Source organism: Strix aluco, chromosome 16, assembly GCF_031877795.1.
Source record: "Strix aluco isolate bStrAlu1 chromosome 16, bStrAlu1.hap1, whole genome shotgun sequence".
NCBI classification, from domain to species: Eukaryota; Metazoa; Chordata; class Aves; order Strigiformes; family Strigidae; genus Strix; species Strix aluco.
The window spans coordinates 1,247,478-1,270,687 of record NC_133946.1 but is presented as its reverse complement, the minus strand read 5'-3'; the positions used below and the strand labels follow the sequence as shown (position 1 = coordinate 1,270,687).

The following is a 23,210-nucleotide window of genomic DNA, read 5'->3' as shown; positions in this document are numbered from 1 at the left end:
GGTAGCCACTGTTTGCCTCCAGGAGGTTTTTAAGCTAGTCCTCAGTGTTCACTAAGGAACTGTGTAATTCCCCTGTGAGCCAGAGCCATTATTCTTCATCTTCTGGGAGGGTGCCATAACTCTCTTCTGGCATATCATCTGTGGTAAGAACACACTACAGGCACGGCTCTAAATTCCAATTAGAAATTTTAATTATAGTTAACAGACAAACAACAACAACAATAAAAAAGTCACTTCAATTAGCACAGTTCAGTATTTACCAGATGAAAACTACCTTTGAATGTCAGTTGAAGTTCTGTATAAATGAGATAGCAGCAAATAAATGACAGAGGGAAGAGAGGCAACGGAAACTTTTCTTGACAAGATTCTGCTTCTTTCATAATTGCAACGTTCTGTCTCTTTCCCATTACTATTTTGTAAATAATGATGTTAAAAACAACCCCAAGAAAGACTGAGATGAGCAAGATCCTGGTAATGAGAACTTTCTTTAAAAGAGGAGTAGACTTTCTCTATGTTAGGGATTATGGTATTAAAAGGGTAAGCACTAACAAACATTATTCAGCATACTTCTACAAGATTCCCACTGCACATATTGCATCTCTTGATTAAGCAGAGCTGTAGCCATTTACATTTCCTCTAGCATATCAGAAATATTTGAATAGACATTCCTTTTAATCTGAGTGAACTTGCCAGTAACTGCAAAAAATACTGGTGAGATGCTAGTTTTATTCTAGTAGTGGTGAGATGGGGGTTATTTTTCCCACCTGGCAGTCCTTATCAAAATAGATTGGTCAAAAATATATTAGTCCCTTGGTTCAGGACTGCTTGTATGGCTGAGGGTTTTGGTGATGCCATTCTTAAGCTCTGGTGCAAAGTTTTACTGTTGCAGCTATACCATTTATGGTTTTAGAGCTGCCACCACAGAGGGCTTTGTACAATTGCATCTAGATGTGCATTAAAATATCTGCCTGCCAGGAACCATTCCTCACATGCAGTTCAGGTTGCTGTTCTTAGTTACTGCTGTAGCCTCTCTTCTAAATCAGGTAATTTCCTTTTTTTTCCCCCACTAACATCTTTCACATGTTTTTGGATTTTCATCTTTTTGCACAGCAAATGGCTAGATGAGGTGTTTGACATCAAGTAATAGTTTCAGAATTGTATGTACAACTACTGTTTCACTTTAGCATGTTTTATACAAGAAAGAAATCATTGAAATCAACAGAAAGGGAACTGCGTACCTGACATTAAAAATCCATGCTCCATTTTTTGCAGACAATATTGAGAACATCCTGGGTAGCTTCGTAAGTAGAAGCAGTAAAATTGGTAAGGAAATACCTGCAAATATTGCAATGAAATTATCAGAAATAATTTTCCCTGGGGTGCTTCAGTTTCATTTTAAATAGACATCAGAATTAGTGATGGCAAGACTTCTGCGATTCAGATTCCCCAGCCTTTCAGTAATCCACTCCATGTCTACTGTAACTAACATTAGCATATTCACAGTTCATTCCTGCAAGTATCTTCGAGTGCTTTATAACCGTGTTTATTTTATAGTACTGTTCTGCAAATAGAGAAATTGATGCAAATCTTGTATGTAGTTAAATAACAGGATGGAATGGAAAATGGGAGCATAATCTATCCGTTTCCTTAGCCCTCTGATACTACTAATGAGAAGGAATTTCACACAGGAGGGTATTTGACTTGGCCTGAAAAGACAGAGGGCACTTGGAAAACTAGAACCCACTATTAGGTATGTTTTGTACCATTCTTCTGTCTTCAGAGAGTGCTTCCCGGGGTAGCTGTATTTTGTCCTGGTCCCCAGGAGCCTGGATGCTTGGGGAGTTATGATACCATCCACTGAGTAGAGAAACTTGCATGTTCAACCAGTGAAGAAAACAAAATGGGTGGTGATCCTGCAAATGCGTTCTCATTAATTCAAGGGAAGAATTGCTGTTACTTTAGTAAGAATTATTTCATTATAAAATGTTTCACAATTGATTATAGATTTTCTTGAGAACTTCGTTGTCTTTCTAAGTGGTAGCATCTGAACAGCATAACTTTCTAAGTTGCTCATCCTGCCCCAGTTCTGCTGCCGGAGTGTGTTGCTTCCTAAGCATCACATCCTTCTATTTCTGACTTTAGTCACTATCTGTCCAGAGTCAACACTGTCGTTACTACTCCCATCTGTACAACAGCATACCCTATGTTGGCTTAACTCCCCAGACTTGTCAGTGAGAACATCACTACCACACCTGAGCATCTGCTATCACTTGTAGCCAGCGTGCGTACCGGGCAGCTATGAGATGTGCACGAAGCAAGGCCCTAAGATGGTTTGGGTACCGCTGGTGTGCTGATGGTCAGCCGCCTGGAAGGGCCTTTGAGCCAATGTCCAAGCCTGCCGTATCGAGCCTCTGCTGCTGTGCAGTGCTGCTGCTGCTTACAACAGCGGAACAACACTGACTTCTGCAGCTATTAAAATCACTAACATTACTAAATGCAACATGGTAAAATAGTCAACGATGGTAGATAAATTGGTTCTTACTGCACTGTTCAGTGGTGGTGGTAGAAATCATGTTGCTTTAATTGCATGAGAACAACTCAGAGGCAAAGCACAAGAGTCCGTGGTTGTTCTTGGCCAAAGAAGAGACTACACTGGAGACAGCTGGGGGGGTGTGAGGAAGCAGCCCCCCGTCAGTGTGATGATAGAGGGAAACAGGAAAATTGGAAGATGAGGTAGACTGGCAGTAAGGGAGAAAGCAAGAAGAGATAAATGTAAAGGGAAAAAGGAAAGGCAGAAGAATTGTGGTGGCAAAACAGTACAAAACATGAAGTCCATGTGGGGTTTCTGATGGTTTTTTTAAAGTGGTTCATGCAGAAGAGGATGAAGGTACTGTTTTAATTCTTGAAGTTGTTGAAGCAAAGCTACAATTCAGTCATACGTTTAGGCCTTAAAAGGTCCATTTCCAGCAGTGCCCCCATTTTGCATGGAGAAGATGGGTTACTTGTAGTTGCAGTAAGTATATGCCCCAGGCTTGACTGCCTTCCCTTCCTAATTCTGGGCACTGCCTGAACCTGAATGTTTGTTGTTGTTTAAGACTGCTGTTTAACCAGGCCTGTAATCTTGAAAGGAGACTGATGACAGTGTGTCACTTGCATTAAAACTATTCCTGAGTGGTAATTGGGAAGATTCTTTGAGAATGAAACACCACGTTATTAGAGACTTTATAACTATTGGGTAATAAACAACTACCCTCAGTCAATGAAGTGATATTTTAAGTACAGATTTACCTTGCAAAGCGCTTGTGATTGAGGGGATAATGGGCAGTTCTGTGTTCCCCTGTTCAATAGCTTCTGGCTCATATATTTCTCAATTTATAAGCAGTTAAACCATAAAGCTCATCCAGGGATGTGAAAGTCAATACAAACCAGTTAGATTTTCAGGAATTCAAGTAGAGGACCAGGGTCAGAAGACTAGATTGGGAGAATTACTAGAAAAGAAATGCAGGTGAGAAGGTACACCCATTCATATCCTTTCACATTTTTGCAAGAGATTGCAGAACTGACATTCAGAAACCGATGACTACAGCCCTGCCTGGTGTGAATTATTGCATCTCTGCTGAAGGCAATGAAAGGAGGTCATGCCAACAAGTAGAGCTATGCCAGTTTACACTGTATGAGACTCTGACCTGAAAGCTTAATGTATTCCAAGCACAGTGTCTGAAGTACTGGAAACAGCAGTTACAAAAACTCTTTGTATGATTCATGAGGCGTCCTTTTAAAATGTTATTTGTATATATTTTTGTTAAAACTATTTTTTCTTCAATGAAACTTCTAAGCATTGTGGTTGTTCATACATGGATATTTGTTAATTTGTAACCAAGAACATATACGACTAAAAAAGGCTAAAACTGAAGGCATTTATATTGCAGTAAAAAACTACAGGTTTGATCACAAACACTGTATGGTTATTAGTCTAATCTGTAAAACCCAGGAGAGGAAACAATTAATCACTGTTCAGCAAATAATTATCAAAGGAATTAAAATTGCCTTGCAAATAATTTGGGGGGGGGGGGGGGGGGGGGGAGAAGAAATTTGTCAGTTTATTTTAAATTAAAAATTTAGACATCTCTGGACTAAAGTTAGTGTGATCTTCATGTTATTGACACATTACAAATGTAAACATCTCAGAATTGAGTTTTAATAGAGCCTTAATTTTAATAACTCTGTTGCAATGTTAAAAATTTTCTTTCGATTCCTGTGTCTAATGAAATTCACATCGTATTGGACAATCATCAATCCCAGGAAAGTTGGGAGAAGAACCACGTGCTCTGTCAGATTGAGTGTTAAGGACACTTGAAAGCAGAAACAGCAGCCCTCTTAGTGGCATTCTGTGTATGTGAAGTATGCTGACCAAGAAGCATTATATACATTTTATAAGGAGAAATTAATAGACAAAACATGATTATATCATCTACTACAGGTCAGGCTTTCCATGACACCTTTCCATTTGCTTTAAAAAAAAATAATCACGGAAATACTGAATATTGGAGCTGCTTTTCCTTGACAGTCTTAACACTGCTGTCAACAGAGCACCACAATACTGCTGTCCTGAAAAGTTTTAGGTAAAGGAATTTCTGAAGTTTAAGAACAGTGTATAGCTGTGATGACTCAGATCTTGAGCTGGCTTATGGTTGTGAATATGCATTCTTTTTCTCCTACAGCTGAATATTAAACTTATAGTGAAATCATAATTATTCTAGGCCAAAAACCAGCATTCTAAGAACCTGCTATGAAATACATACATTTCAGAAAACAACAGGTCTTTTGTTATATATGTAAGAAGGACCATGTTCTTAAGTGTGTGTGTAAAAGCACTTAAGCATTGTAAACTGAGACTGTGCAAGAAAAAGTTAAACAGAAGGCCCCACATCTAGCAGCCACTGATACTAGCACATTTCAGTGATGGTAAGGGAATAAGGAAGAACAGAATAAAACCTGCTGATGTGGATCAAGGATTGACCCTTCAAACTTGAAAAATCACTGCCCTAAAAATGTCTCCAACCAACATTTCCAGGGAGTCTTTTTTAAGCAATAAAAAGAAGTACAGCAGCTGTTTTAACAGCTGTCAGTCACATACAAGCTCAGGGTTGATGTTCACGTCTGTCTTCAAGGTAAATGTTAGACACGTTCAACATCTGTGTCTGACACCTGCTCTGCGTAGTACCATTTCTTTCTAAGGACCTGCTAATGCATTGGTCTGAAGTTAGCAATTACCTGGTTTGCAATGATTATTTTATGCATGCAGACACATACAGAGTGCTGCCATACAGAAATCTAACAGTACAAAACATGCAATTACATCTTGGTCCAGCTACTCTGCAGTGAAAAGTCACACCATGTGGTAGAGAGAGTAGTCATTCCTCTCTTTGTGCAGCCAGAGTGAGTATGTCATTATTCATACAAAGTTGAAGCAGCTGCATGGAGAGTGGCAGCTCAGCTGGTCGGCCTGATTCCTGGTGTCCCTGCACAGGGCACTCTTCTCTTCACGTTCTTCCAGAGGCTGCACCTGACACACCACAGTCGGGCTCACTGGTTTCCTTGGCCTTTTTCACTAAGTCTTGTGGAATGATCTAAGCACTGGGCCTAATACTAACTTTATGTCCATACAACATGCTTTCTGTGAACAAGGGTAAATGCTTCTGGAACTAGGAAAGCTATTTTTTTTTAATCTAGGTTGCTCAGTTAAGTAAAGGTCCAAGTAATAGAAGATAAAGTTACAGAGTTAGTGAAACTGCCTAGCAAGGATGGTTATAAGCATTAATGAATTCTAATTTTTATTTTAAACCTATTCTGTAAAGGGCCTGCTTGCCATGGCAATTAATGTCTTATATAAGACACTCCTGCTGAGGAGTTTATTGAGACTATTTATATTTCTGTTAATTTCTTTCAGTGCATAAATCCTGATTTTGAGCATAGTAAAGTTAATAGAAACTGTGACCTTGTTTGCAATGGAAGCAAAATCTGGTGTTAGTTTTTTGCAATGCCTTTCAAAGTACAGAGTTTTTCTGATGCGTGCCTGAGAAGCTAAATCCAGCAAATGCTTTCTCAAAGCTTCAGCCTCTTTAGAATGTATGACAGATGCATCGGGGAGCTACAGAGATGTTTCAGAGGTTCCCAAAACCAACCAGTCCTTCCTTGGCCTAGCGTGGGCAGTACAACACTTTGTTCTTCAGGATGTGTTGTGAGTAAGACTAATATATCATTTCACATTGTATATTATTTTCTTTTAAAAATCTTTTTCCTTAAGTTTGATTCGGGCCAAATTCTCATTATTTACTTAAGTGCAAAGTTTCAGAGAGAGAATCTGTTAATCTGATTTTTCTAGTTTTGGAGAAAATGTACTTGAACCATTTCCCATGAGTAAATTATTTCTGTACTTGCTGTGGTTTGATTCAAGAGGCTTTCTGTTGATATAGATAATATGACTGTTACCCAGTCTTCTGTATTGCCTACCTAATTCAAATTCAGTATCTATTGCCTAGTAGGAGAGATTCTCTTAAACTGAAGAGACTTGTTCATTCAGAGGTGAAGATCAGTGGTGTTATTAGCTTGTAAAGTAAAAAGTATGGATCTGATCACAGACTGGTGAGCGATTTGTAGACTGCACTTTGCAACTGACCGTAGGTCTTTATGACAGTAGGACCAGAGATTAACCTTCTTCATTTTGTGGAAGTATCAGGCATAGTGAACGTCATTTTCTGTTCACAGTGTAAAAGACCCTTGAAATCAAAAGAGTGAGCACAAGAGGTCCTTCTTCAGGTTTCAGACCCAGGATAGGTCTTTTGTGTGTTCCACTTCACTGATTAAAAACAAAAGCAAAGAAAAAATGCTGTAGAACTGCATTATTCTGGATCAGAGGAAATATCTTCTACATCCCGCAATTTGGAAGTAATGGGATGGATATTGCTGCTTACTTATTTTTGTGTTTGAAACTATGTAGTGTAAAAACATTGTGTATGCCTGTGAGAATTGAGGGAACTGATCACTTGGAATTGAAACTCCAACCATGGTGAAATGAAATAGCTGAAAAACAATCTTTTTTTCCTAAGAGTAACATTGATTTTCTCATTTGGGAGCATATAGCATTTATGTACTCTCAGAGAAGTGTTTTTGTTTTGAAGAAATTTTTTCTTTGCTTTGATAGGATGGCCTAGAATTAAAAGACTGACAAATGTCTTAGATGCTTTTGAAGTCTATATTCTTGCCTAGTGTACAGGATCACTGGTGAAGGTGAGCATGAATAACGAAAAAGGAAAATACTACTATAAGCTGAAATCAGTGGTCTGGCTAAAGCAGTGGTTTTGATGTTCAGGTTCCAGGACCTGAGTTGAAGTTAAAAAGCAAGAATTCAAAAAGTAGTTCAATTCTTTTGAGCACTATGAATATTTAAGACCAGAAGGAAGAACATTAAAAACTTGAAATACTTGAAAACTTAGAGCCAAGAAGGCTCTAAGAAAACAAAGGTCTTTTTTAATTAATATCAGCTAATTGATAAGCATTTTTCTGACTGAGAAATGACTGCTTGTTTTATGTGGGTAAATGCAGCAGAAGAGCCAAAGGTAACTTGGCCAGTGCTACAGGTAACATGTGTTTGAAAAAGCAACAAACCCCCTAACCACAAAATATAAGAGGAATAAAAGCAGTTGTCTGTGATATGCTGTATCTGTTCAATCATCCGTTCTTCTAAATAAAAGGGAAATGCTTATCTTAGAGAATGGAATGGATAAGAGTTCTTTTAAGATAGCTGTACTATTTAATATTTCACAGTAGAGTACTGGTGCAATTTTACATACATTACAAGATGTGCTGAAAAGATACAGAAGCATAAGCTGACCTTTAATGGGAGGAAAGATTGCAAATGCTGATCAGAAGTAATGTCAGAAGGGTACTCAGAAAGTGCTATCGAAGACGTTCAGTTAGAAAGCTTTTGCCTTGTAAAGCAGGATTTCAACAGAGATAATAGACACTTCAACTGGCAAAAATTCTGATGTAACTTACCTACACTTGATAAACAGCTTTTATCACACACTGCAGAAAAGAATAATTCATCATGTCAGCAAAAAATAGTAGTAAGAAAACTTGAGTGCACAGAGACGTACACCAGGGACCACAAAGAATGCCTGTGCACAGAAACAATAGGATTAATAAATTAACACCTCTGTTCTCTGTTGTACCATACAGCTCACAGATGTGGGGCTTGTTCAGTCCAGTTTTTTGGGGTTTTTTTTAATATGAAAAAGTGGTTAGTTGATACTGCTGTACATTACAGAAGGTTCTCCCCAGAATAATTCTTTAATAATTTATTAACTATTTCCACTTCATGTTTTGTGTATCATCATTACCTTGCACGTTTTCTGCATTGCTTTAATTTTTTGTAACTTGCCACTCAGCCCTTGGGTTATACTCTTCATCTTGAATTCTGTTGCTTTTCTGGGTGACAAAACCTACTTTGGCATCATTATCATCTTGCCTGGTCATCCTGTCCACTGTTGATCTGTCATTGATATAGGAGGAGAGGGACATATATCTGCTGTCTCTATAGTTTGACTGGAAACAATTTATTCAGCATTTTGTTAAATAGGTGAGGCTGATGCAGGAAAAGAGGTTAAGTGGAATATCAAAGGAGTTGGTTTTCAGGATATTTAAAGTTGATGTCTTCTTTTGATTTTTTTGCATTTTATAAGATTCAAGTAATGGTTACTAAGTTTGTGATGGTCACTGTAAGAACTTTCCTCCCTACTTTAAATTTTTAAAGCAATTTGCCCAGAATATCTGTAGTAAAAAAAAAACTGCATTGAAAATGTAATTGAAACAAACCATTGCGAGCAACTGCAGTGCCTAAGAATTTAAAATTATCAGAGCATTTCAAGCTCTCATGTAGTGTTTTAATTTAGAAAAGATTAGAGTTGTTAGCCTGAATATTATACAGTAGTTCAAAACTGTTCTCATCTGGGAAATAAAAATGCACATACATTTCCAGGCAATTTTTTTTCTTGTGTTATAGTAAGTAATTTTTTTGTATGGATTGTTTTGGCCAAAAGGATTTCAACAAGTTAAAACATCATTGAAAACATGAAGGTAAAATATTGCTGAGCTTCTAGATGATAAGCCTGACACTGGATTTTGGATCCAGATTCTATGCTTGAACACTGAGCCAATTAAAGGTACCACTGCCTTTCCTATTTGGTTCAGTTCAGGAGTACAGGCTTACAGTAGACTGTTACATACACCCAGTGAGCTGGTGCCAAAGGGCTTTGGAGCCAACACCCCCAAAATATACTGGCTGTTGTATTTTTGAAGCTGCTGCTGACTTCTGCAGCGGTTGGCTAATAGCCTGATCTTGGAGCCTAAAGTTGGCCCACTTGCAGATCTCACTCAAGCACTTTGCAAATGAGCGCTACCTGTCTGGAGCGAGGAGGGGTGTTTCCTCACCACGGGTACCAGACCCACTGAATATAATAAAGGACTGCCACGGGGGGACCACGTATCTTCAGAAGGGCGTATGGTGTGTAGCTCAGCATCAGTGAAGTGGTATCCACTGGCTTGAGGCCATCAGCCATGGTGCTACCGAGGCTGTAAACACCTCGGGATCTCCGTCACAGGAGAAGTGCAGGCCTTGGGACAGTGCACCTGTGCTACACTGCCTGGTGCTCACACCCAGAGGGGCCCTGCAAAGCACCTGGCCTTGGCAGCTCGGCAAGGGGCCACAGGGACTGTAGGCCCCACCTTCCCCCGGGTGGAGCTGCCTTTACTCCACCTGGAGGTACGCTCTGGATGGCCAGACCGAACCATTTGTAGGTCTTGTTTGCACTAGCACATCGTTGTCCACAGCACTGCACTGAGCTAGGAGCCATACCTCCTGTCCACATGTGGAAGTGGCAGCTGTCTCTGGCCTTTGGACATGATGTGACTGGTGAAAAGTGTGCTCCACCCTGCTCCGTTATATCTTAACCATTTCAGTGTGTTAAGTGGCTATCAGAGACCACGTACTCACAGTACCCTGATATTCCATACGCTACTTCAGTGTTGAGTTGAAATATTTTTTAAAAGTGAAATCAACTTCCCATTTTCTATTAACAATCTATTAACAATTAAAAAATTCCATACTTCAGTACAATCAAAAAAGGGTGGAGCTTTCTTTTGCTAAGCTAAAACTCTTTTTAAATAATGCTTTTGGAGAAATAAAGCAGCTGTGTTGGGTACCTGGAGTGTCTCATAATCAAATACTATTTGAGCATTTCACATTTTGTAAGTGCATTAATTTGAAATAGATCAGAGTAGCGTATTATGTAGCAATTACTAGAGTTATCCATATTTTGAAGATGTCTCTTCTCATTGCAAATTGACATTTCAACCACCAGTTTTTAAAACCAACTGTCGCTTACAATACAAATTCAGCATAAAACCAACATAGTTATTGGAACACATGTATAGCACTTGGAGATTGATGTTGTAGTAATTGTGGGATGGTTGTCAATTTAAACATTCTTTTGATTGATGTTATACTATCTCATTTGTTACTTCATCAGAGTTAAAGTTCTGAAGGTCAGATTTTTGTTTCTCAATTTCTTGACAGTATGTGATTAACTGTTAGAGAAGGTAGTTAATACAGTAGATGGAAGATTCACTTTATAATTTTAGTTTTATTGATAATTTTATTATGTCATTCCATTAATTGAAGTCATCCACTGGCTCATTTAGAATTCATGGACCAAGTTCAGTCCCCATGAAAGCATATTTAACTCCCTCTGTAATTACACCAGCCATATTACTTTCACAGCATTCATTCAAATTCTGATCAGCAATTCAGTTTCAGCTTAGCTTCTCTCCGGTATTGTTCACCACTTGCAGAGTAGGGGTATTTGCAGAAATGTTTATGGAATGATTGTATCTACAGTGTGTTTCTGTGAACAAGGGATTTTTTTTCTCCTGTTCATTAACCATGATTTGTCCAATCAGGAAGCAGAAAGAATATCAGAAATTATTTGTTCACATAAAATCTTGATTAAATATTTATGAGTAACTCTGAAAAAAAGTCTGCATTGATTTGTAAGCCAAGAGTAGAGCTGTGTTTGTCAGATAATTTATTTGAAATCAGCAATCAAACTAGCTCTTAGCAACAATTGAGTTCAATCTAAACCTGGTTATATTTATGGAGTAGGGTATTTTCCCCAAAAGAAAATATGGGATACTAGAGACTTTAATTTAGCATTGTTTCAAGAACCAATGGCTACAAATTAAAGCCAGCTGAATACAAATTAGGAATAAGGTGCATATTCATATCAGAGCAGATGACTAGCCATCATAAGCAGCAGTGACAGTAACTGACAGTAACTGCTGAAGTCATCAAAGCTGATACAATTCTGGAAACTATAATTTAATGCGATACAAGTTGTTGGACTTAGAGGTAAGCAGGTGGAAGATCAAAATTAAAAACAAATGGACCTCTTTGGCTTTTAAATCTACTAACATGTCAACTAAGTGGCCACCACAGCTAGTACTTTTTTGAATTACGATTCAATTTAGAATATACAGAAATAACACTGATTGTTACAGTGGAAGAATAATGGTATGCCTTAAAAGAAATTGCGTTTTTTAATGTGTTTTTTTGAGGTGAAGAACCTTATACCTTTAAAAATAGTTGCTAAATTTCTGGAATCATTTGCCTTCCCCCCCGCCCCCCCCTCCCCCTTTAAAGTGTGATTAAACAGATTATACAGGGATAGCTCTGTTATGCCAAGCCTATCTGCTCAGCTGGCTGTCCATAACAGCTTGGAGCAATCAAGTGAAAAAGCTGATGAATGCATTTAAGTCATTCTGATGTTACTACAGTATTAACTTTGTATTTGTTTAGCAGGGAACTGCACTGATTGCGAACGTTGGAGCTTTGTTGCTCCTGCTATGTTAAAGATGTAGTGATTTATTCAGCATGCATATTCCATTTCAGCATTTATTTTTAGTGCTTTCAAACTCTGAAATTACCCTTAAAACAGTGAGGTGTGCATTGACTGCTTCACTAATGGCATCAGTTTGGGAAGGAAAAAATAGCAGTACAGCTTACGAACTCACAAGTTTTGTTAAAATAACATGAAGTTTAAAGGAAAAACTGGAGAAAACTGAGACAGGTTGCCATATTAAACGTGGAACTTCTATAGATCATACTGCTTTGCATTTAGTATGGAGGTCTGTGATCAAGGCACAGGGACAGAACTCAGTATGTAAGAAGGAGATCATGCCAATGATGGTAAATCGGCTATGAATTTCAGGTCGGTTTGGCGGTTTAGTTAGATCTTCTGTTTTATATTAACACTGAACCAAATCCTTAATTTTTTCATTTGTTCTCAAATGTGTTCAAATTAGGAAATCTCCCATTGTTCAAATAGAAATTATCAAATACCATTGCATTAGTGTAGCACAATGCGATAAAAAGGTTTCCTTTGTTATAATGTGCCTGCACAGTGTTTTCACGATATGGGCATATAGTGGGTACCAGATGATTTCAAGATGTTGTGTGATGTCAGCATTATATAGTCCTCAAAAAATTACTTACAGTTGCTGGATAGAATTATGACAATGACTGACTAATCATGTTTTTATTTATTTGTGTCCAGTGTCACAACACTTAAGTCCTTTCACCGACTGGATTGATTGAAATATCTCATGAAGTTTAAGCTCTTTCTTGTTAGTAAATACGAATTTGGGGTTTCTAAGAATTTCTGGAGCAACCAGATTGCTTTTTTCCCAGGTTGCATTTTTTAATTCAATATGATAAGTAACAGGAGTAAATATAAGTGTTTGCACAGTGATGGACTGTGAGAACTGGGACCTTCTTGAGCACTCAAGGCACATTTAAATATGAACTGTCAAGTGAGCTAAATGTTACTCTGCCAGATGTGTAACATACATGGTTAATACTCTGAAGTACCTAACTTTCAACAGGAGCCATGCTAAATAATTATGGAGTAACTGCTGCAGAATTCCCATTCCTGGCTTCCAAATACATTTTAATACCTTATGTAGCTTATTTTCAAATAAAGTTAAATCTGCCCACTGCAGTCTCCATTCATAACTGCACATAAATAATTTGAAGGAATATTGTAATCTGGGAAATATTACCTGAGATGATAACTGTATCTGTGGTCACTGAGAGGAAAAAACCAACACCTACAAGAAATGTGGCAGGTTTGATGATTTCTCTTCATTCCTTGGCACTCTTCAAACTTACGGAAATCAATGCTGATTAACTTTTTTCTTAATCAGACAGACATTACCTCTTATGATTCTTCCTGTCCCTCCAACTTTGTCACTCTCCAACTGTTTGCAGTCTTGTGTTCATGGGAGACTTCCCCAGAATCACAGAATGGTGGAGGTGGGAAGGCACCTCTGGAGATCATCTAGTCCAACCCCCCTGCTCCAGCAGGGTCAGCTAGAGCAATCACATCAGCTAGAAGCGGTGTGTCTCCCCTTGGCAGTGTCTTAGCACGGCATTGCCTCTGTCAGGGGCATGGGCCATCCTGGGAAGGAGCGGTTAATTCCCAAACCACTGTTTCTCCCGTGCATGCCCCTGCTGCCCCTGCACCCTTAGGGAAGATCTGGGCCTAGAGGGCCCATGTAGGGACACAGATTTGTGCTTTGAGGAGAATCAGCTGCGCAAAGTAGTATAAGTCACTTTATTTTAAACTTTAAATAGTTTATTGTACAATAGACAATTGTAATAATCCTTCTCAGTGTTTTTATTCATATTCAAATTAGGAAGCTGGTAACAGTGGTAGTTCTTGTTTTAGAACAATCAAAAGAACATTGTAAAATTAATTTACTTAAGAGTCCTGAAATAATTGTATTCCTTATATTGTGAATATTCAGTGACTTTTGAGTGACTGATGTGCCTAGTTTTTGTATTAATTCTAAACAGCAAGACAGAGGGCTTTTTCTTTTCTTTAGGTCTGTGTCCTGCAGATACCGTTATAGGATAATCTACTTCAGATAATAAAGCCTCCTAAAACAGGCAGAAAATGCAGGGGAAAATCTGTGACATAATCTGCCCTTCATGATGAAGGCAGCTTAACCTCACAGCCTAGTGATACCTCAGCAGTCTGAAGCTTAGCGTAACTGTTTCAGCTATTCACTGTTGTACTTGAAGGTCATTTAAACAACCTGGTTTTAGAGTTGTTGGTTTTACTTTACTGCCTCATCCACCTGATAAACCGTTACTCAGGAAAGCTGAGCTGCTTCTACTTGGCCTGTGGGTACTTGTAAGGCCTAAGTTTATATGCGAGCCTTCACAGTGTGATGGAAAGTCCCAGAAATTAAGCCCTAATGAATGGAAACAGGGGAGAAGGTATTGTACTATTTGCACAATTAAGCAATGTGCCTTTGCATATCACAGTATTTACTGTTTCACTTCTTGCCAAGGTTTAGAGCCTGATTTGTGCAAGGGGCACAATACAAAGTTGGCAGTGTTCTTAGTCGTAGGAGAAATGAAGCTCACTCGGCCAAGCACAGTAAGGCTTCCCTAGGCTCACTGCTAGGACAGTGGAACTGCATTAACGTCCTGCTTGACATGAAAGCAATTTTCTGCTTTTCAAACAGCTTTATTTATTTATTCGTTGCTAGTCTTGAAAGTCTTCTTAAGACTTAAGTACTCACGGTAAGAAATCTTGAAGTATGGTTACTTCTAATGTCCTCCCTCGTTTCCATCTTTCCTTTAAAAAATGTCATTAGCACTAAAAGTACATTCAGTGATGAAAATGTATCAGGTGGTGCTTTTCTTTGCCCTTTTCTTGGGGACCAGAAGAGCAGAAGAAAGGAGGAATCTCTGGGATGTCAGCACAGTATTCCAGCCTGAGACACGTTTCGATTTTATTTGCAGAGCTTTGTGAACTTTGCAATTTATTCATGAACACAGGCAGGATCGAAGCTACAGTTTTTGCGTGAGGTCATAGTATACAGACTCTTCATTTAAATTCTAGATGCTGACTTCTTTCTCTGAGTGTCATTTGCTGTCACCCTGCCAACAGTGGAGCCACTACTTCAAGACATTTGGTAGGTGGGAAAAGTGCCATTTCTGTGGAGGTACATGTATTTCTCCACTTGCCTTGGAAGGCTTAAAAATGTTTCAGGAAAGAAAATTTTCTTTCAGGATACTGTTAGTTTGGATAAAATTTCATGAGTTTCTGTCAGTCTGTACAGAGAGACCAACAATAAAGATCGAAACAAATCAGCTGAAGGGATAGACTTTGTCTCTTGAAATACATCCTCTACAGCTAAGGAATAATGGTTTTTACTCTTTGTAGGCTACTGTAATTACGGATTTGCTTTAATTTTGATGCTGTCCATTTACAATATCACAAATTCTTTTCTTCAGCTTAATGGGCTTAATTTGGTTTAAGAGGCAAAATACTACAGAACGTGTCAGGGTGGGAACACTGAGCAACTTTCCTCTGTTCTCCAGGGGACTGAGAGCTGCCCCAATCTGCACCTCTCGCCCCTACCCACTGAATAACCATGCCACAGGCCCTCATCTGTTAGAGCAGTTAGCACAAACTGAAAGTGAAATGTGACAATACCTGTTGAGAAAAGCTTAACTGTCGATGACAGAAATGACCAGCAGAAAATGGTACAGGTGCTCGTTCTTTTCTTTGGTGGTTATCAATCATGTCTGCGTCATCAGTATTCAAACTTAACTCATCCTCCATGAATATACTGTTGTGAAGTTGGCTATTCAAAGTTACATAAGTCATTTAAAGAAAAGGAAATCATAGCATAAACATCAGATGTCTGAAATTTTATTCATATTATGACAAAGTGCCACTGGTGCTTTTAAATACAAAATGTATGGCTGCTAAACCTGGCAGAGATTTCATTAAAAATAATGCTACCGAGCATGAAAGTAGGCCATATATATTTGCCTGTTCTGTCATTATAGGCTGTATATGACATGAAAACCTGAGGCAAAACTTGTGCAAACTTTAATAGTGTCAGGGTTTTACTCTGAAAAATGACTAATAATTGTACCCTGGGAAAAGACTACAGAAGTATCCACTGCGCAGCTCAAGTGGCAGGGCTTGGTAAAAGAACTGTTTACCACTGAAACTGCAGCAATAAAAGTTCTGTATATGGAAATGCACAATATACCTGCGAGTAATAAGCCTTTAAGACGGAGTTCCCAGGTGGCAGTATGTCACAATCTCAGCTGCATGACAATCCTTGAAGCCATGCAAGAGAGTAAAACTGCAAAAAAAATGTCTATGCAAGTGCTGTGCATCTGTGTTGAGTTTTCTCACGCTTCTGTGTTTAAACAAAGTAAAATTCTTTTCCTTGTTTTGGTGTTTGAGGTTCTCTGCTGCACTGCAGAGGTTCTTCTAACTAGTCACTGTGTTAGACATTGATGGTACTCCAGATAGATAGCTAGTGCTGCTCATCTCTTGGTTTGCCATAATGAGTTCCTAACTAATTCTTGAGTTTAATAATACCCATAATAAGACTTTTAGAGTATAATTATTTAACACCAAGCACTGAGAGATTAGGAGATCAAGTGGGAGGTTAAAACTGCTGCTGAAGGAAACACAGCTAACAGGACTAGATGAAACCTTCAGAGCTTCCCTTCTGTCAGAGAGCCGTGACAGACTGTGGGATGTCCTAGGCTGTTCCTTCAACTTCCATTTGCACATTAATTTCAGTGTATTCAGTCCATTGTAACTTAAGTCTCTAACTGGGTTCTTTATAGCTTGGCATCAGCTACTCTGCTAGTCTAGACTAAATGGAATGACAGGTAGCCCACATTCCCATAAAATCTGAGGTGATTTTAAAAATCTCAGTATGAAGCACCTTTCACTGTTTTTAACATTGAGAGTCCTACAGGATCTTTAGTTTCCAACTTCACCTCAGTCTTGACAAGATGTTCCACTTGCGTTCTGACTGCAGCCTTTGTAGAGTAAAATCAGCCTGTTTTCATTTAGGTCAGAGTATTGATGCTGCTTGTTACAGATCATCTATAAACTTTATCGCATGCAAAGGAAGAAGGGAAAAGACTCTCTTGGATCCTGACAGTTCATTTGATTTCAGGGGAACTATGTCAGATTTATTTTAGCTTTGCTGTGAATGAATCAAGCCCCATTCTTCTTGCTATGGGATTTACTCCTTTACATGTTGTAGCAGACTAAAAAACTACTACTGAGACTTTAAGACATTTAGAGCAAGTGGGTTTTGCATTTCGATTTGTTCTTCTCTCAAAGGTGCTTGCAAGAAAGACACTTTATAAACTTAAGTTTGACTGATGAACTCTTGTGGGTGTTTCATTGTGTTTTGTGAGGAAAAATAAGTATGTCCCTGCTGGTAGCCTAAATAAACATAAGATAATCAGACTTTCACTAACCAGCTTAGGCTGAAATGTGCTGCATATCTTTTTGTTTTCCTTTTCTGTACATAATGCCTCACTTCCACATAGATGTTTTCATGCCTGTATTTTACTGTCTTTGGCACCAAAATAATTATTTTTAGACAATTTTTATTGTGTTTGCTTATGTTGGGGTCATTGTGGTACCTCTGGAAACCTTAAATCAAATGCATGCGTGATTCTAAGAAGAATGGGTGAGATCTGGCTCTTCTGAAATTGGAAACAGGTTTGTGATTGCTTTCAGTGCAGGCAGGAAAGCCAGTAGGCATTAGGGGTTAAGTAATATCTGTAGGGAGCTGGGAATTCTTCTCAAAGTTGTACATGTAACTACCTTACTTTGTTCCCTTCACAAAATGACAAAAGTTCACAGTGCTTCTGGAATGCAAAAGGAATTAAAGGACCTCTGTATTTTGTAGTCCTTGCTCACTACCATAGGGGATTAAAGATGACAGGACTGGATTAAAAAATCCCAAAACTAAATAAAAAGAACCCCCAAACCCTCGAGACCAAGATGTTAGTAGAGCATCTTAATTAAGAAGGCGTGGTACTTGCTTGTAATTTGTCTGACTTATCAGTTGCAAACGTAAGATTTTATCAAATTCAGTTTAGGAAAAGGTGTAATAATAGTAGAAATAACACAATGTATTTTAACGAACATTCAGAAAGTTATACCACTAGAAAAAAACACATACCTTTTTTCTGAGAAATGGTAAACTACCTGACTCATCCCTGGCACTACATTTTTTTATTGTTACACTTATTCTTGTAGTTCTGGGCATCCCAATAATGACCCAGAAGTCTATTATATTAAGTGCTCTACAACCTCGTAATAAAAAGTACACCCTTGACTTGAAGAGCTAAAGTCTACAAATGGAATATTTGGAACAGGAGGTTGTGGCAGAGAGGAGAAAGGAATGCTAGGAGGTACTGATAGCATTCTTGGGTGATGCTTCTGCTATATCTGCAAAATTACTTTTTTTTTTTTTTTTTTTTTTTTTTTGAGACGTGGGCAAAAGGGAAATTTTGTGGAATGTGCAGAGAAAGATAAGTTCTTTGGAAGATGCCAGCACTGCTTCTAGCTTGCAGGAATCTTTGCTTGAAAAATGTGACCAATGAAGGCTAGCATCCTGATCTAATTAGGAGCTGGAAGATAACCTATTCATTCATGCTAGGCTGGTAAGTAACAAGAGAAGGCATTGAGAAGGGCTTTGAAAATGAAGACAAGCAGTTTATGCAGCATGGAAAACAGAACAAGTGGAAGGATACTTACTGCCTTCCTGAAAGGCAACCTGAAACCCAAGTTTTCAGAAGCATTCAGGAATGATTTGAAGAGGGCATGAGTGTTGGTATCAGTGAGGAAGCCAGCAAGGGTCAACTGAGTGGAAAAGCTGTATTTTAGAGACATTCTGCAGGAAAAAAAGGATGTATAACAAGATTTGATGACATTGGAAGAGGTTCGAGATGAAGATGTGCATTATATAAATGCATGATTACCTGAATGTGACTGTGTCCGTAGTAATCTGAAGCACTCGGGTCTAGCTGTGAAAAGGTAAAAAATCTGCTTTTAAACTTCTTGATGCTGAGCTACCAAATGCTTATACACAGATGGCAGTGAACTAGCTCAGATTTCAATTTGGCCAGAAGGAGTCAAATCTGGTGTAAAGGACAGACCAGTGCATCAGCATATGGGGACGATGGCTAAGTTTGTTTGCAGGTGAGTATGTGTTGAAGGAGAAGGAAGCAGGGTAAGACAGACATGGGATTCTGCAGGAATCTGTGAAGGGTAAAGAGGGATTGGTGGGAGAGGGAAAAGGAAAATTCAGATAGGACAAAGACACAGGAGCTGTAACACAGCATGCTTTTTAAAAAAAAGGACACAGTTGCCTATGCCAGAATGGTTCCAATTTATTTCTTTTTACTGCCTTTTATTTCTTCCCTGTGGAAGAATTGTAGAGATCTTGTGCAGAGATAAAAGCAAAACCGAGAGAAGCTGTAGGAAGTGAATCAACTAAAATTTTCATTTATCCAGGTCTTGTTAATTCTGTGGTTACCAGCATTAGGAAAACTATGGAAGTACGTACTGAAAGCGTATATAAAAACAATGATTGACAGTTCTATTCAATTTTAAAAGCGGAGCTTAAGTAAGGGGATTTTTGTTTGCTTGTTTTAAATAAAACCAAAGCAGAATACCAAAGTAGGCAACAGCAGAATTAGGTATTCCACTGCAATATAGGGTCATGAATTTAAATTTAAAAGTCTGGCATTGAGTTCCTGTCTGTTTTCTATTAAAATGTTAACATTTTTGTATCTTTAAGCCTATATTTATAGCATCATGCTATATTATTTAAAGTTTCTGAGCACCTTGGCTTTATTGCTATCAAGTATTGCTGCTTAGAGTTCAGAAGTTAATTAGTGCACGGACAAGAAGAGCAAGTAGGTCAGATGATCGGTATGCTGGTGGGTTAACTCGATAGATATAAATCTAAACACTGAAGTGAAATAGTAGTTTCCTTCTTACACACTTCACAATTCAAGTCTAAATTACAGTGTTGCTACAGTTGGTATACTAGCTGTTTTTCAGCTCATCATAAGACAAGTTTCATAGTGAATAGGTCCTCAACATGGCTAAAATATGGTTATAATTGTTTTAAAGTTGTATCGTCAGGCTGCAACAGCTGAAAACCTACCTCAGAAAAATAACATGAATCTTTTGAAGAGCTGACCCAGGACTTAGTGGTAGCCCTCTGTAATTCTCAGCCTGTGTTCTTGTGCTTGTACTTCAGCAGTAAGTTTTTTAGGGCAGCACAAGATGCAGTGATGCTGTTGATTGTGGCTCAGCCTCTCTCTCCTGTCACTTCCTACATGAATAGTAAATGGGAAGACTCTTGATTTTTATCTTAATCATGTATTTCTTTGTGTTACTCATAATGAACTCAGATTCTGTCAAGAGTTTTCTTATCAGGGTTGAAAAGTTCTTCCATTCAGATGTGTTTATGTAACAAGAAATGCTGGAATAAAAGTCAGGAACAATATAAATAGCCAAGTAATGGCAATGTTAGCTAAGTCTGGCTTTACTGGAATCCACCAGACTGCTGTTTAGCTGGAGTTGTAGTCAAGTATGAATCTACTGTGAGACTTTGGACCTAATATGTTAATATATTGCTCCTGACAATAAATGACTTCATGGATTCATCTGAAGAAAAATACGGTTCAAAGATGGAATAAAGTAGTGGTGAATCAGGCTTCTTATTCCTCATAGTTATTATGCCAAAAGCAGGGTAGCAAATAATACTGATGGTGGTGAGCATTAAGTTTGCTCGTTATAAATGCAGAGTCATGTACCAGTCTCCTGCGTGATTTCATCTGGGAACATTGCCATAAGGATTACAAATGGCTTTCAGCCTGAAAATTGGTGTGTATTGCTTTAAACTTCCAACGGGGAGTTGGCAATTTATCCTTCAGATAATCATCTTGTGTTAAGTTGAACATCTTACTCTAACTTTTGCAACATGATAAACCCAGGTCCTATGAATAATTTACTGCAAATGGCAACCCACTTCAGCTCTGAAGTCTTTATCAACTCTGGTGGCTTTTCAAAGTTTAATAATAAACTTGGAGCCAAAAACCTCATTGCACTCAAAGTCAGTGGAATTTCAGTGTTAATTGCAGTGGGAATCACAGTTTGACCTGTTAGGGCAACTTCTCATGAATAGCAGCTCTACATCACCTCGTTGTCTGAGTAAGCAGAGCTCATTTACCTTCCCTTGTACTCTACAGCATCATGGGGTTTTGTGCAGATTTTATTGCCTGTAGGTGTTTGAAATATTTTTGCTGGGCAAAAAAGTTGGCTGAATTACCTGGGCCTTCATTGCTTTCATGGCAGATTTAGGATGTGTTCTGTACTGCACTACTGCAACACAGCACGTAAGATGTGAGTATCCCACCAAAATTACCGTTCTAGCCCTACAGGAAACCTGCATGGCAATCCAGTTGGTAATCTTCTAGAAGGAACAGCAACACCTTTCAGTTTGCCAGGCCCTGACTGGCTGGCTGATCTGTACGAGTGAAGGCTGTCCCAAGCTTTTGGTCCGCTCCATCTGGCTAGGCTGAGCCTTGCTGTCATCATGAAGGAACTGAAGTACTAACAGGGGATTTTGCAAATTAGTCTTAGCATGATTCCCCCCGTGTAAACAAAGGTAGCCAAATCTTGTCAGATGGTCTCTAACACTCATAAAGAGGTAACTGCTACATGTATGTGGTGGATTCAGTATGCATTATCTCAGCTCTGACCTTCTTATAAATCACAAACACTTTTTTTTTCTGATTTTGAGCATTCTTGCGCAGATCTGCTTCTCGCTATGCTCACTTGATGCCCCTGGCATTTGCATATGCTGTGCACATGTTTTTCCCAGTGAGCACTAGTTTACCTGTTAGATGACTGGCTATGCAAGTGGTATTTCAAGATTAAAGTTGAAAGCAGAATTTGTCTCAGAGTAGATAGATAGGTGGAACAGAAGGGCAAAAGGACCCTTTGTTCTGAATGTAACGATTGAGATTTAGGGGAGACTCTGACTCCAGGCATGAAATCTCCTTTTTCTCCTCCATGTTGATTTGCTACATGAGATTGCATCAAGAGGGAGGGGGAGTCCCTACATTACCCAAAAAAGAGCAAGAGTGTGGCTTGGTCCAATGGCAAATAAAGGGTGAAGCTCCTTCTCCTTTATTGTGGAGATGGCTTGAGTAGCAGACCAACATTTATAAGTATGCACACCTAAGTATACAACTTAAGTTTTCATCGCAATATTTTATTGTAAGTTTTCCTGATATTCAAGCAAATTTTCAGAAAAAGTTAAGCTTAGAGTATTAGAAAAAAATAATACACAGCAAATTAGTTCACCTGAAATGCAGGTGGGAAAGACATTTAGGACACCAAATTTTCTCTAATAGCTCCTAGTCATTATGAAGTTTTCTTGATAATCCTAGGCTGTGCAGCTCTCAATTACCACTCATCTGTGTTTTCATGTTTTAGTTGTCTTTTTAGGACAAATAATTTTTGTTCTCAAAAAAAAATGGTTTAGAAAAAATAACAAGTATGCCTTGACTAAATCTCTCTCTCACCTTACGAAGATTTTTGGGAACCATTTTAGTAGTTTTATTGATGTGATACCAATCTCAGTTTGCTTGTCTTATATTTTGACTTAATGTGAATAATCAGAGAGATTACTAGGTGAAGCAAACAGGAAATGAAGCAATGGCCTTAGATAGGATACTTCTAGGAAAAGGAATACAAGAAAGCTGTGGAATAATTGGTCCTTTAATTGGAAAATGCCATTTTATAGGCACAAGGCTATTTGCAGGTCAAGCTTCTCAGCATATATAAAAAAAATTTGAAACAGTTTACAAAAAACCCTGCCTTTTACAGTCCAGGGGAAATGAAGGTGATTAGTTATGAGGCTGTTCTTCAAGAACAAAAGCGAGACTGAAACACAGATGCCTTGTGGCAGAGACGTGTGTCAAGCTTTGAAGGCAACCGATACACTTTTCTTCAGACCCAGGTATGAAGCTTTTGTTACTTTAATCATTTGCTTGCTGCAGATCTTTAGATTAATAACACCAGGGTTTGTTCTGAATAACTTCTTCTGCATCACTGCAATCTGCTGAGAGCCCCAGACTTCCAGAGGAGATTTCTTGAGGACACTGAATGCAGCTGGACCTGCAGTGAGGGCAGGGAAAGCAGGCAGCACGTGGCAGCCTC

The 23,210-nt window shown here is 38.6% G+C and overlaps 1 protein-coding gene and 1 long non-coding RNA gene across 7 annotated transcripts in view; one reads left to right on the top strand and one right to left on the bottom strand.

Moving 5' to 3' along the window:
• GALNT18 (polypeptide N-acetylgalactosaminyltransferase 18) overlaps window positions 1-23,210 on the top strand; it is a 298,611-nt gene that overhangs the window by 179,327 nt on the left and 96,074 nt on the right. The gene's annotated exons all lie outside the window — the stretch shown is intronic.
• Window positions 1,239-23,210, bottom strand: part of LOC141930929 (uncharacterized) — a 304,098-nt gene continuing 282,126 nt past the window's right edge. The window contains exon 9 of the long non-coding RNA XR_012625437.1: window positions 1,239-1,335. This is a non-coding gene — a long non-coding RNA (uncharacterized LOC141930929). The remainder of the gene's footprint in view (window positions 1,336-23,210) is intronic.